We start from the raw sequence: 13,969 nt of genomic DNA, 5'->3' as shown, positions 1-13,969 counted from the left end.
TACTTTCCATTTCTACCAGCAGTGTGTGAGGTTCCAATTTTCCACATCCTTGCCAACACTGTTATTCTCTGTTTTATTTTTTGTTTTGTTTTCAGTATGCCTTCCTGGTGGGTGTGAAGTGGTGTCTCACTGTGACTTTGATTTGCATTTCCTAATAACTGATGGTGTGCAGTACCTTTTCCTGTCCTTCTTGGCCGTTAGTGTACATGCTGCAATCTGGACAAACCTCAAAACATTAAGCTAAGTGAAAGAAGCCAGACACAAAAGGTCACATATGCTATGCTTCCATTTATATGAAATATCTAGAATAGGTAAGTCCATAAACACAGGAAGCAGATTAGTAGTTGCCAGGGGATTGGGGGAGGGGAGAATGGAGAATGACTGCTTACTGGGTATAGGGGTTCCTTTTGGGTTGATAAAACACATTTTAGGATGAGGTTATGGTTATAAAACTTTGGGAATGTGCTAAATGTCACTGAATTGTATACTTTAAAATGGTGAATTTTAGGTTTTGTGAATTCTTTGCTATTGTTGGTCAGTCTTTAAGTTGTGGCCAACTCTTTGCGATCCCATGAACTGCAGCACACCAGGCTTCCCTGTCCTTTAGTATCTCCTCAAGTTTGCTCAAATTCATGTCCAGTGAGTCAGTAATGCCATCCAACCATCTCATCCTCTGTTGCCCCCTTCTCCTGCCTTCAATCTTTCCCAGCATCAGGGTCTTTTCCAATGAGTTGACTCTTCACATCAGGTGGCCAAAGTATTGGAGCCTCAGCTTCAGCATCAGTCCTTCCAGTGAGTATTCAGGATTGATTTCCTTTAGGATTGACGGATTTGTGAATTCTGCCTCCATAAATAAAAAAGCGAAAACACTTGGCTAGAAGTTGAGTTCGGATGTCAAGTTCTAGCAGTGTGGTGGCCTGAGTATGGATTTCCATCTCCTGTTGCAAACTGAGAAATTTTGCATAAATCAAAACAAAGTGTAAAATATGTAACTGGGCTTGAAAGGAAAGATGTTGTTGCTGGGGCAGCAGCTTGAGGCTGGGGCAGGAGCCGAGAGAGACGTGAGAGCTCCAGGCCTGCCTTCATTATGCAAGAACCCACAGCTCAGAAATGAGCACCCACCACTGTTCCGCGTGGGTAAACCCCCTGTTATGCTCAGCACAGGCAAACAGAAACTCCTCACCTGTGGGGACACTTCCGCAGCGCAGGCTGCCCAAGACTCCTGGGGAAAACAGCATCCACTGAAATACCCATTCCCATGAGAAACTACAGATCACACAAGGACACATCTCAGCATGAGGTGAAAGTAAGCAGACATGACAGACAGGAGGGTTAGCATCTCAAGAACTTGGCAAAACAGAAGTGTGTTTGAAATGATTAAAGAATAAGGACATTGAGATTGGTTCCACCGCTTTAATAAAATGTTTCCCCATTTAATAAAATGTTGAACAGCTGCTCCAAGGGAGTGTGTGCAAAGTTTGCTTAAGGGATTTAAGAGGGGAAAGATGGAGGTTGTTCTCCTACTGTCCTGTAGTGATCTGGCAAGGCAGTTTGTTTTTTTTCTAAGGATCAAGAGCTCAGGGGAACTTTCTTTTTGAGTAATCCATTTAGATGGCAGAAAAGTTCGCCTTTGAGTGTATTAACTGCGATGCTGAGGTGCTCTTAGCCAAAGATTTGCCTCCATTTCTCTTGAGAGTGCACCTTGGTATTTGCCCATTATTGTGAGAAGTGTCGTGTTAGGAACTGGTAAATGGAATTTTTGGAAACAAACCCTGAAACTGCCTTGAAAACCACTTTATTCCTCATTCAGTGCTCCACTTCTAATTGATTTCATCTGTTGGTTAAGCCATGGCACTAGAAAAGTAGAAACTTCATGATGACCAAGTAGAGTCATGTCAGAAAGTTTAGATTAGGGTCATCAGCAAACATGAGACTTCAGTTACCTGATTACTAAGCCAGCCTTCCCTTGGTTTCATCCTATGATCAAGCCATGGCTTTTTATAGGTGGAAGTCCCAACATTTATATGAAGGAGAGGAGTGCGTGGGGATCTTGCCTTGAAACTGAAGCAATCACATAATGTTGAGGGAGAGCAGACGGAAAAGCAGATGTAGGCCTGATGGTTTTTATGGTTGCCACAGCCTCACCTGCATCTTGAGATGGTAAATGTTAGTTTCAGTGCATCTGGCCAGCAACACACACAAACAAATGTTAGTTTCAATGCATCTGGCCAGTAACACACACAAACTTGACTTTGCACTGGAAACTGGATGATACTGCACTTCAGGAAACAGTAGAGTTTCTATTAAAAATAAAGTATGCAGACCAAGCTCTTCTTTTTCACCAAGGGATTGAAAATCAGGTAGGTGGAAATATGAAGAGAGAACTATAAGAGTGAGTCAGGGAAAATTTCAGGTCATCTGAGCGTGGCCTTCCTAGTGGTAAAACCATAGATCGAAAACCTTAGTGCTCAGAAGAATTTTCAAGGGTGTCTTAGGCAAAGTGAAGTGATTTTTTCCCCCCTCCCAGTCTGGTGAAGAGGAGGGACATAGACAAGTTGTATGTTCCCTTGATGAGCAGTGTTGTATATCATGCTTCCCTTTTGGGAAAGAGAAAGAACACAGATGGAGGGATAGTTTCTTCTTCATTAATGCACCATATTCTTCTATGTGGTTGAAGTTCATGATTGCCTTCTCATCATACAGTCATACATGCAGTTTATGGCTTTTCAGTATGGTTACCATTAATAAATGATCCCAGGAAGATGTGTAGTTGATTACAAGATGTTTCCTTGGTAGCTTCCCAGTAGGTATCTCGTGTTATTCCTAACTTTGCTATCAGCTACTGACATCTGTAATGTTACTTGAAAGTAGAGATTAGGGTATCTGGGCTCTTTGTACCCTTCTCTGTAAATATCAGGACAGAGCCTTCAGAATTAATTGCTTCTTAGATGCACGATTACTGCTCACTTAGCCCTAAGCAAAGAAGTAGGTCATTCTATTCATCAGAATCTTACTGTTCTGTAATTATGTGAGGAGCAAATAATTATAGATAGGGTTTCTGTGTGATTTTAAAGCAGGTAAATTTAGCATCATTAGAGAATAATCTGTAGCTGGAAAAACTCAAGGTTCTTAAAAAAAAGCTTGCAGACAACATTTAAACCTTGGTACGTTTTATTATTCTCAAATGTGTTATATAAGTTGGAAAAAAGCTTTGTCTGTTTCTTGGGCTGGAAAAGGCACTTATGATTAAATAACAGGGAAGAAAAAGAGCTGGTCTCCATTTATTTCTTGACACTACAGAAACACTGTAATTGAAATTTAGTTACAGATGCTTTGAACAAAGGACTACGTTCTGATATTTCATTTTTTATAGGTGGAACATACATTTCTCTTTTTATTGATTAAGATAAAAATCAGGTTTCAAACTTTATTGAAAGATGTAAATGATGTTGAAAATTTGGTTATTAAAGAGATTATGTTTATAACCTTTTCAAAATTGAATGTGAGCTAAGTAGAATTGGCTGTGAAATACACCTTGCACAATGCTATATGGAAAGGGTATATTTTTAAAATTCAAGTAGCCTGAAGTCTTTGATTAGAATTAATTTAGATAAATGGAGATGGCTTTTGCTCTGAACTTGGCCAGCTTGCCTGTCTTTCTTGCTTTTTTACTTCTGTTTTTTTTCAGAGAGTTTGTTTTAATATACAAAATGAATAAAATTGGTATGCCAAAGTTCAGGCCTGCCTGTATGGTTGGCAGATTTAGACAAGTGTCTTAGTTTGCATTCTCCCTAAAAGCAAGATGGTGCTAGGAGTTTATTTGGGAATTGACCCCAGGAAGCATGGTGAAGGAGTGAGGAAGTGAGACGGGGAGGGTGGGGAACCAATGCAAAGGGGCAAGCTTGTGAGTGGACTGTTTCTGGGGTTCCTTCTTGCTGGAGATTCTCTGAGGAGCTGTGTGGGACACACCTCAGGGATGAGGAAAAGGAAGGAATCTATCCGATGTGGTAGGCAGAATGATGGTTCTTCCAAAGAGGTCCACATCCTAACCCCTGGCACCTGTGAATATGTGACTTTACACAGAAAACTTTGCAGATACAAGGGAGTTAAGGACCTGGGGAGGGAGAGGTTATCACAGGGTCCTTCTAAGAGAGAAGTAGGAGGGTCAGAGTCAGAGAAGAAATATGACATAGGAAGCAGATTTAGAGAAAGAGAGAAATTTGAAGTGCTGTGCTATTGGCTTTGAAGATAGATGTAGAGGCCTTGACCTGAGGGATGCAGACAGCTGCCAGGAGCTGAAAAAGGCAAGAAACATGTTCTCCCCTGGAGCTTCCAGAAGGAACCAGCCCTGCTGACACCTTGATTTTAGCACATGAGACTGATTTCGGACTCCTGCCCTTCAGAAATGTGAGATCAGAAATTTGTGTTGTTTTAAGCCATTAAATTTGGGGTAGCAGCAATAGGAAACTAATATACTCACCAAATCTCAGGCCTTGTTGATTGAACATGGCCTCTAGGGCAGTATTTCCTTGGTGCTTCTAGCCAGCCGCACACAACCTCCTACGATGGACGGACAACCTCAGGCAGAGAGAGCCTGCATAGGGTGGCAGCAACTCTGCAGGGCAACCTCTGCATGGTCCAGGGCCCCAGTGGGCTTGGCTGTACCTGGACAGAGGATTTGATGGATAGAATGTGGAAACATCCTCATGAACACTTGGAAATAGCTATGCTGGGTTGTTTCACATCAACAGCCCAGGTTTCTGAGCCCCTCTGAGTGTTTCTTTGCTGTCTCTTCTCTTCCCATTCTCTTCTGATGGCCTTTAAATATTGGGGTTCTTAGGCATTATGATCTTGGTCTTGTCCAGTCTTACTCTGGGATAGCTAATTGTATGTGTCAACTTGCCTGGGCTAACTTGACTGGCCAAAAGCTGTTGAGATCTTTTTTTTCCAGGTGTGCTTGGAAGAGTGTTTTTGGATGAGATGAACACTTGGTAGATAGAGTAAAGTAGATTGCCTTTCCTAATGTGAGTGGCCCTCATCCAAACAGCTGAAGGCCTGACTAGAATAGGAAGGTTGACCCTCCCCTGAATAAGAGAGAGTCCCTCCTGCCTGACTGCCTTCAAGCTGGAGCATTGGTTTTTTTCCCTGCCTTTGGACTTGAACTGAAACATAGCTTTCCTGGGTCTCTCGTTTGCCAGTTCACCCTGTGGACCTTGGATTTGTCAACTTCCATAATTGCATGAATCAATTCCTTATGATATATCCCTTTATATATATGTGTGTGTGTGTGACATTTATGCCTATAAAACATATATATATATATAATATATAAAACATGTCTCTAAGCATAAGTTTATATACATCTGTCTATCTGTATATCTCATATTGGTTTTGTTTTTCTGGAGAGCCCTGTCTAATATACACTCTGTACTCCAGGGTGATTTTCTCTGCTCTTAACTTCAGCTTCTATCAATAGACTGGTCAAACCCAAACCTCAGTCTTTAGCCTGGATTTCCCCATATCCAAATTTTAAACTGCCAATAGAGACAGCCCCATGGATACTGTGTTGATACTTTAAACTCCACATATTCATAGTAAAACTCATTATCATTCTGCTAGGAATCTGCTCCTGCTTTCTATATTCTGTCTTTTTCCATCACATCTCCATGTCCTCTCATCCCATCCTCAATATCCTCAGCACTGCTCATTATGAGTTTTAAACCTTCAGGATTTCTGCCATTTAGTGCTGTTGTTTCCCAATGGAGAGCAACCCTGGCACCCAGGGGTGAGGTGGAAAAATCCTATAGCTGGGAAGGAACTAGGAGATCTTATTCTCATACAAATACACGCACACAGGGCAGGTTGAGGAAGAGAAAAAGACAGATATATACAGAGAGTAGCAGAGCCATTCAGATATGCAGAATCTGATAGAGAGAGGAAAAAAGGGAAGGGGGAAAGAGGAAAACACAGACTACAGTTTTATATAAAGAGATACAGAGTGAGAGACAGACCCATGTAGAGGCAGAGAGAGTGTTTATCAGAGAGAGGAAACAGGGAAGACAATGTTAGAGAAAGAAGGAGTTGGAATAACAGAAGTGACCTGATACACACTGTTCCCTAGAATTTGAAAAAGCCCCACTGTGTCTCCTGATATGTTTACCCTGGCCTGCCTGCCCACAGCCCTTCCCAGAGCAACCCACTGGCCTACTGGATAGGCGTATGCTTTATAGCCACAGGGTTCAAATTGCAGCGCAACCACTTTTAAACCACATGACTTTAAGCACTTTATTTAAGCTTCATTTTCTTCATCTGTAAAATGAGGGTAGTAATACCCACCTTGCAAGCTTTTTGTTAGATGCCCAACAAATAATTATTAGTTCAGCCAAATCATGATATCATCTGGCTCCCTTTATTGAAAGGGAATTTGTATGTGTCTGGGATAAATATAGCTAATAAAACTTTATTATCAGACATAAAGGAAAACTAAGAATACCCTTCTAAGTAAGCAGTATGGGAGACTTTTCAGCTAGTCTATTAAAAACCAGCCATATTTACAATTGACAATATTCATGCAAATGTTTTTTAATCTGCAATTTCTTTTTTATCCTCTCTGTCTTCCCTTTTTACAAACTGCTATACAATTGTGCTCATTTCACATGCTAGTAAGGTTATGCTCAAAATCCTTAAAGCTAGGCTTCAGCGGTTTGTGAACCGAGAACTTCCAGATGTACAAGTGGAGTTTAGAAAAGGCTGAGGAATCAGAGATCAAATTGCCAACATTCACTGAATCATAGAGAAAGCAAGGGAATTCCAAAAAGGCATCTACTTCTGCTTCATTGACTACGCTAAAGCCTTTGACTCTGTGGATCACAACAAACTGTGGAAAATTCTTAAAGAGATGGAAATACGAGATCAACTTACCAATCTCATGAGAAACCTGTATGCAGGTCAAGATGTGACAGTTAGAACTTTAATTGAAACAACTGACTGGTTCAAAATTGGGAAAGGAGTACCTCAACGCTGTATATTGTCACCCTGTTTATTTAACTTCTATGCAGAGTACATCATGTGAAATGCTAGACTGGATGAATCACAAGCTGGAATCAAGATTGCTGGGAGAAATATCAACAACTTCAGATATGCAGATGATACCACTCTAGTGGCAGAAAGTGAAGAGGAACTAAAGAGTCTTTTGATAAGAGTGAAAGAGGAGAGTGGAAAAGCTGGCTTAGAACTCAACATTCAAAAAAACTAAGATCATGGCATCTGGTCCCATTACTTCACGGCAAGTAGATGGGGAAAGAATGGAAACAGCGACAGACTTTATTTTCTTGGGCTCCAAAATCACTGTGGACGGTGACTGCAGCCTTGAAATTAAAAGACACTTGCTCCTGGGAAGAAAAGCTATGACAAACCTAGACAGAGTATTAAAAAGCAAAGACATCACTTTGCCAACAAAGGTCTGTATAGTCAGAGCTATGGTTTTTCCAGTAATCGTGTATGGATGTGAGAGTTGGACCCTAAAAAGGGCTGAGCACTGAAGAACTGATGCCTTTGAATTGTGGCTCTGGAAGAAGACTCTTGAGAGTTCCTTGGACTGCAAGGAGATCAAACCAACCAATCCTGAAGGAAATCAACCCTGAATATTCATTGGAAGAACTGATACTAAAACTGAAGCTCCAGTACCCTGGCCATCTGATGCGGAGAACCGACTCACTGGGAAGGACCCTGATGCTGGGAAAGAGTGAAGGCCAAAGGAGAAGGAGGTGGCAGAGGATGAGGTGGCTAGATAGCATCACCAACTCTGTGAATGTGAACCTGAGCAAACTCTGGAAGACAGTACGGGATAGGGAACCCTGGCATGCTGCAATCCGTGGGGTTGCAAGCAGTTGGACACGAGTTAGTAACTGAACGAGCTAGGGGAGGGCAAATTGTTGTTCCTGGAATACCTGTATGCAGGAGGGCTCTGGTGAGTATGATGGAGAACTTGCTTTTATAATCATAGTCTACTTTTTTTGCTTTTTGCTTTTCATTAGGCCTTCCCCTGCATCTGGTTGTTTCCTTCCAGAAGGAGTTCACAGGCCTAATTATATTGCTGCTTTTTCATTCTTGCAGTCGGTGAATTTTCAAGAAATAGAATCAGTAGGATGAAAATGAATCTGTAGCTGTGGGCTGAGGAATTAACCAAGTGGAAGGGCCTCACCTTCTCCTGCTCCCCACTATCAGTAATCTACCACTAACCTCCATTTGCAAAGGTTTACAAAATTTTGTAGAGCTTTTGGGGATAAAATATATATATATATATTTTAATTTAAAAAGTACTAAAAGATTAGAAATAATTTGGAAAGTCTTAAAAGTATAGAGAATAAAAAATCATCCATAATTCTACTCATCAAACTCATTGATGACTTCAGTTAACGTTTGAAGTACATCATTTCAATTATACACATAACATTTTTTTCACATAACATTTTTATCCACAACTGAGTTCACATTATACATATGCTATTTTTTTCATTTGCAATATATAATGGGAACAACACCATACCATTAAGTATTTTTCTTTAAATAATGTTAATTTTGTATAATATTCCACTCTGTGGGCATAGCCTAAGATTTGTTTCCTTTTAAGTGTTTAAAAAATTCCTTTATTGCTGAATATTGATGCTGTTTCCATGTTCTTTCCTATTATAAATAATGGTGCAGTGAAAGATTTAAATAAAAAATTTTTATGCATTTCCATGATTAACTATTTAAGGTACATTGCTTCTACAAATGAAACTTCTGAAAGCAAAATTTATACTTTTTAAAAAGCTTTTGATATCAATTGCAACTTCTCCTTGCAGCTCCAAAAAGCTGTGCCAATTCATACCTCCTTCTTCAGTGTGATGTCTCTTTGTTAAAAAGAAACTGCAGTTGTTGGTTCTCTTCTTCATAAAGAATCATATTTTCTTTTTATTAAAAATCTTTCCAACATTCTCTCTTCTAGCTTTTACATTCAGTTACTGATTTCTGAGTTTCAAAACCATAATTGTGTTAGATTTATTTTTACAGTGCCTTAAACATTTTGCTGAAAACAGTTTATAGCATCTCCATGAAAGAAAATAGTGTTTACTCAAAAGTTGTGAACTCATTTAAAAGCAATATACATTTGCTGAAAAAGGAAAAAGTACTTACTGACCAATACTATGTCAGGGACCTTGGTGGATGCCTGAGAAACACAAGGTATGATCCTTAGGTGTCGTTCACCTTCTCAGCTGGAGAAACGTAATTAAGTTCACATACTCTAAAGAGTAGTTTTTCTCAACCTTGTTTAGATCCATGTCCCCTCAAACACTGTCTCACTATCTCTGGTGTATCACTTACTCCCCAAGAATTTGCCCAATTTTCTTTCTGTAGTTCCTATTATAAACCACATAACTAGACTCACTGAATGTGTTTTTTCAGATTATCTGTGCACATGTGCACATCCCATGCTGATGTGACTTCCCTCCCCTAGTGAAGAATTCCTATGTTAAGAATCACTTAGATAACCCTATATGCAAAACAGAAAAAGAGACTCAGATGTATGGAACAGACTTGTGGACTCTGGGAGAAGGCGAGGGTGGGATGTTTCAGGAGAACAGCATTGAAACATGTATATTATCTAGGGTGAAACGGATAACCAGCTCAGGTTGGGTGCATGAGACAAGTGCTCGGGCCTGGTGCACTGGGAAGACCCAGAGGGATCGGGTGGAGAGGGAGGTGGGAGGGGGGAATGGGATGGGGAGTACATGTAAATCCATGGCTAATTCATATCAATGTATAACAAAAACTACTGTAATGATGTAAAGTAATTAGCCTCCAACTAATAAAAATTTAAAAAAAAAAAAAAAGAAAAAGAAACAAGACAAAGTAAAATAAGACGAAACAAAAAAAAAAAAAAAAAAAAGAACAGCCAAGTGACCTCAAAATAGGCCTTTTCTGTGCCTGCACAGTACATGGTCAAATTTTTTTAAATTATGTTAATAAAATGCTCTCTGTATTGCTACATGATAAAAAAAAAAAAAAAAAAAGAATCACTTAAAATAGGGCTCTGAAATTTACTCTAAGAACCTAAGATCTGAACGGTTTGCCAGTGAGACCTGGCTTGATAAAGCTTGAGTTAAAACATTTCTCTTGGCAGTGAATTTCCTACAGTTGGAAAGCCTGTGAGTGCCTTGGACCCTGATGCCATCTCTGCTTCTTTTCCCTCTTCTCTAACCTACCCCTGGGCTGCCATTCACAGGTAGTCAGCCAGGCCCCTACTCACCTCCTCCATGAGGGTCTCACACTAGCATTCTGCTCCCATTTCTCTTTGCTAGTTTTTTTTTTTTTTAAATGTAATATCCAGCTGATTCCCTGATTCCAAACATCTTGATTCTGAAGTAGTTGGCTCTCCTGCTCTGTCCCGCACTCTCTCAGTCCCTACCTTGCTGTTCTCATCCACATCTCATAGATCTGATGTTCTAACCTATTTTCACTGGAGTTAGGTTCCCATGCCTTCTACTGACACAGTGTTGACTACAATGCCTGGCCAGTGCACTGTTCATTTTAAGTGTTACTGAATGAATGAATGAATTGGAAGCATTCTCTTGCTTGAATTTCACTTTATGTCTTGGGCTTAGTTGAGCCATGTTAACACAAAACTCATACCTCATTGGTCTTTCTTTCTTCCCTCCTGCTCCAGATTTCTTATATTGGTTTTTTAGTTTCTCTCTCCTAAGTTCTGTATGAGACATTTTGTACATGTTATTTCTAATCTTCACAACCATCTTGCAAGTATTACCATCTCCATTTCACATATGAGGAAAGTGAGAGTCTAAGAGGTTTGCTTGTTTCTCCAAAGTTACTTAGTGAATCAGTGGTTGACCTCACTTCTCCATGGAACCACTCCCAGAACCACTGATCTGTGGCTTCAGTTCAGTGCACTTGCTCAGTTGTGTCTGACTCTTTGTGACCCCATGAACTGCCAGGCACGCCAGGCTTCCCTGTCCATCACCAACTCCTGGAGCTTGCTCAAACTCATGTCCATCAAGTCGGTGATCCCATCCAACCATCTCATCCTCTGTCGCCCCTTCTCCTCCTGCCTTCAATCTTTCCCAGCATCAGGGTCTTTTCCAGTGAGTCAGTTCCAATGATCTGTGGCTTAGTTCTTGATTTTCCTGCACTTCCTTCCCTTGACTCCAATGTTATTCTGATTGAGCACCACCATCTTTGTCTGAATCCCAGTTGAGTCTTCCCTCAAAAGGAGTGGTGAGGGGAGGACAAACCTAAGAGGTCTTCCTGAGGTCCTGCTGTGAGAGATTGAAGCTGGGGACTGAAGGAGATAGAGGAGCCAAAGGTATCTCCACATCTTCAACCTGAGAGCAGAACAGCAGTGATACCGCCAAAAGAAATGGGTACATAGGAAGTCTTATTCCTGTAGGTTGTTAGTCAGATGGGGGTTGGAGTTCCAGTGGCTCTTTCCTCCCCGGTAAACCATGGCAAGTCTCTTAGTTTTTCTGAGTCTCAGTTTCTCCTTTTCCCTGAGCATCATCTTACCTGACTCTCATATTTATCGTTAGTTTGCCTATCAAATGATGCAGTGCATCTGAACTTGCTTTGTAAGGAGTAAGGTCATTAGCTGTCATCACTGTTGTGGGACATGTTATTATTAAAGTCAGATTGTAAATGGAGACACTAGCTTCTTGGGTAAAATGTGTCTGTGCCAGGGGTCAGAAAGATGTGACCCCCGGGTCAAATCTGGCCTGCTGCCTGTCCTGATATAGCCCATCAGCAAAGAATGTTTTCCAATTTTTAATTTGGTTGAAAAAAATCAAAAGAAAAATATTTGTGATGTAAGATTATGTGAAATTCAAATGTCAGTGTCCATAAATAAAGTGGATTAGAACAGAGCCAAACCCACTAATTTATGTACTATTTTCTGTGGCTTGAGGCATCAGTAGAGTTGAGTAGTTGTGACAGAGATTGTGTGGCCTGCAGATCCTAAAATATTGACTACTTTTAGTAAGAGCGCCGCAGCCCTGGCCTGCCCATTGCACTGTCCTACCTCTGCTCTCTAACATTGATTCAACTGCAGAATTTCCATTGAGCTTAAAAACTGACAAAGGTGAGGAATAAAAGATAAGGAGAGGCCCAAACAGCTGTCTCAGCTGTGGGGAGGACCTTTCAAGGCGGCCTCCAGGATCAGTTATAGGAACATGGAGCAAGTTGCAAAGCCATCAGATGGAGCCATGTGGTCACCAGCTGACCTCATAGTCACATTCTGCCTCCCTTGCGTCCTCCCAAGAATTTCTGAACCTTCTTAATGATCTTCGGGTATGATGTTAAAAAGGAATGGTGGGAGGACATCGGCCTTGTTCCTGCTCTTAGTGGAAAAGCTTCTAGTTTCTCACCATTAAGTTATGATGTTAGCTGTAGATGTTACCAAGCTGAGAGTTCCCCTGTATTCCTAGTTTGCTAATTTTATAAAAAATGAGTGCTGGATTTTGTCAAATACTTTTTCTGTATCTATTGATATGATCGTGTGATTTTTCTTCATTAGCCTGTTGATATAATAGATTAATGGATTTCCAAATGGTAAGCCAAACTTGCATACCTGGAATAAATTCTTTGCATACATTTTTGGTTTTGACTTGCTGATATTTTGTTGAAAACTTCTGCATTTGTGTTCATGAGAGATATGGGTCTGTAGTTTTAAAGACTATCTGGTTTTGATTTTAGAATAATGCTGACCTCATATAAAGAGTTAGGGAGTTCCCTTCTGTATCTTATCTTCTGGAAGAGCTTGTACAGCATTGGCATAAATTCTTCCTTAAATGTTTTAATTCACCAGTGAACCAATCTGGGGCCTGCTGACGTTCTGGAAGGTTTTTAATTATTGATTCAGTTTCTTTAATAGATACAGCTCTATTCAGTCTTTTTCTTCTTGTGTAAGTTTTTGCAGATGTATTTTTCAAGGAATTACTCCATTTAACCCAAGTTGCCAAATATATGGACATATGGTGGTTCGTAGTATTTCCTGATTATCCTCCTAATATCCATGGGATCTGTAGTAATGTCCCACTTTTATTTTGGATCTTACAAATTTGTATTTTCTCTTCTTTCAGTTAGCTTGGCTAGAGGCTTATCAATTCTATTGATCTTTTCAAAGAACTGTCTTTTTTTTTTTTTTTTTTAACTGAAGCATAATTGACCTGTAATACTATGTTAATTCCAGGTGCATAACATAGTGATTCAGTATTTCTATACATTACAAAATGTTTACTATGGTAAGTCTAGTTATCTGTCACGAGACAAAGATATTACAGTATTACTGACTGTATTCCACATGTTGTACATTTCCTCATCCTCATGACTCATTCATATTGTAACTGGAAGTCTGTACCTGTTACTCTCCACCTAGTGCATTCAACCCACCACTCCCACCCTTATGGAAATCACTATTTCTTCTCTGTATCTGTGTCTGTTGTTTTCCTTTTTTCATTTGCTGTTTTTTAGATTCCACATGTAAGTTAAAATCATACATTATTTTTCTTTCTGACTTTTTTCACTTAGCATAATAACCTCTAGGACCATTCATGCCATCATGTTGAAATCACAAGAGATTTTTCTTTTTATTGCTAATATTCCACTGTGTATAATATACCACATCTTCATCTGTTCATCTGTTGCTGGACATTCAGGTGGTTTCCATATGTTGCCCATTGTTAAGTAGTGCTGCAATGAATATAGGAATGCATACATCTTTTCTAATTAGTGTTTTTGTTTTCTCTGGAGAAAAATACCCAAAGTGGAATTGCTAGATCTTTTTGTAGTTCTGCTTTTGAGGAACCTCCATACTATTTTTCATAGTGCTTGAGCCAATTTGTACCACCAGCAGTGCACAGGGGTTTTCTCCATATCCTCACCAACACTTGTTATTTCTTATCTTTTTGTAATGGCCATT

General features: G+C 40.0%; 1 protein-coding gene across 2 annotated transcripts in view; it reads left to right on the top strand.

The window, feature by feature from the left end:
* ARMH4 (armadillo like helical domain containing 4) overlaps positions 1–13,969 on the top strand; it is a 134,564-nt gene that overhangs the window by 111,162 nt on the left and 9,433 nt on the right. The gene's annotated exons all lie outside the window — the stretch shown is intronic.

This window comes from Odocoileus virginianus, chromosome 6 (genome assembly GCF_023699985.2).
Source record: "Odocoileus virginianus isolate 20LAN1187 ecotype Illinois chromosome 6, Ovbor_1.2, whole genome shotgun sequence".
Classification (NCBI taxonomy): Eukaryota; Metazoa; Chordata; class Mammalia; order Artiodactyla; family Cervidae; genus Odocoileus; species Odocoileus virginianus.
Note: the sequence above shows the minus strand (reverse complement) of the source record. Positions and strands in the feature narration are given on the sequence as shown.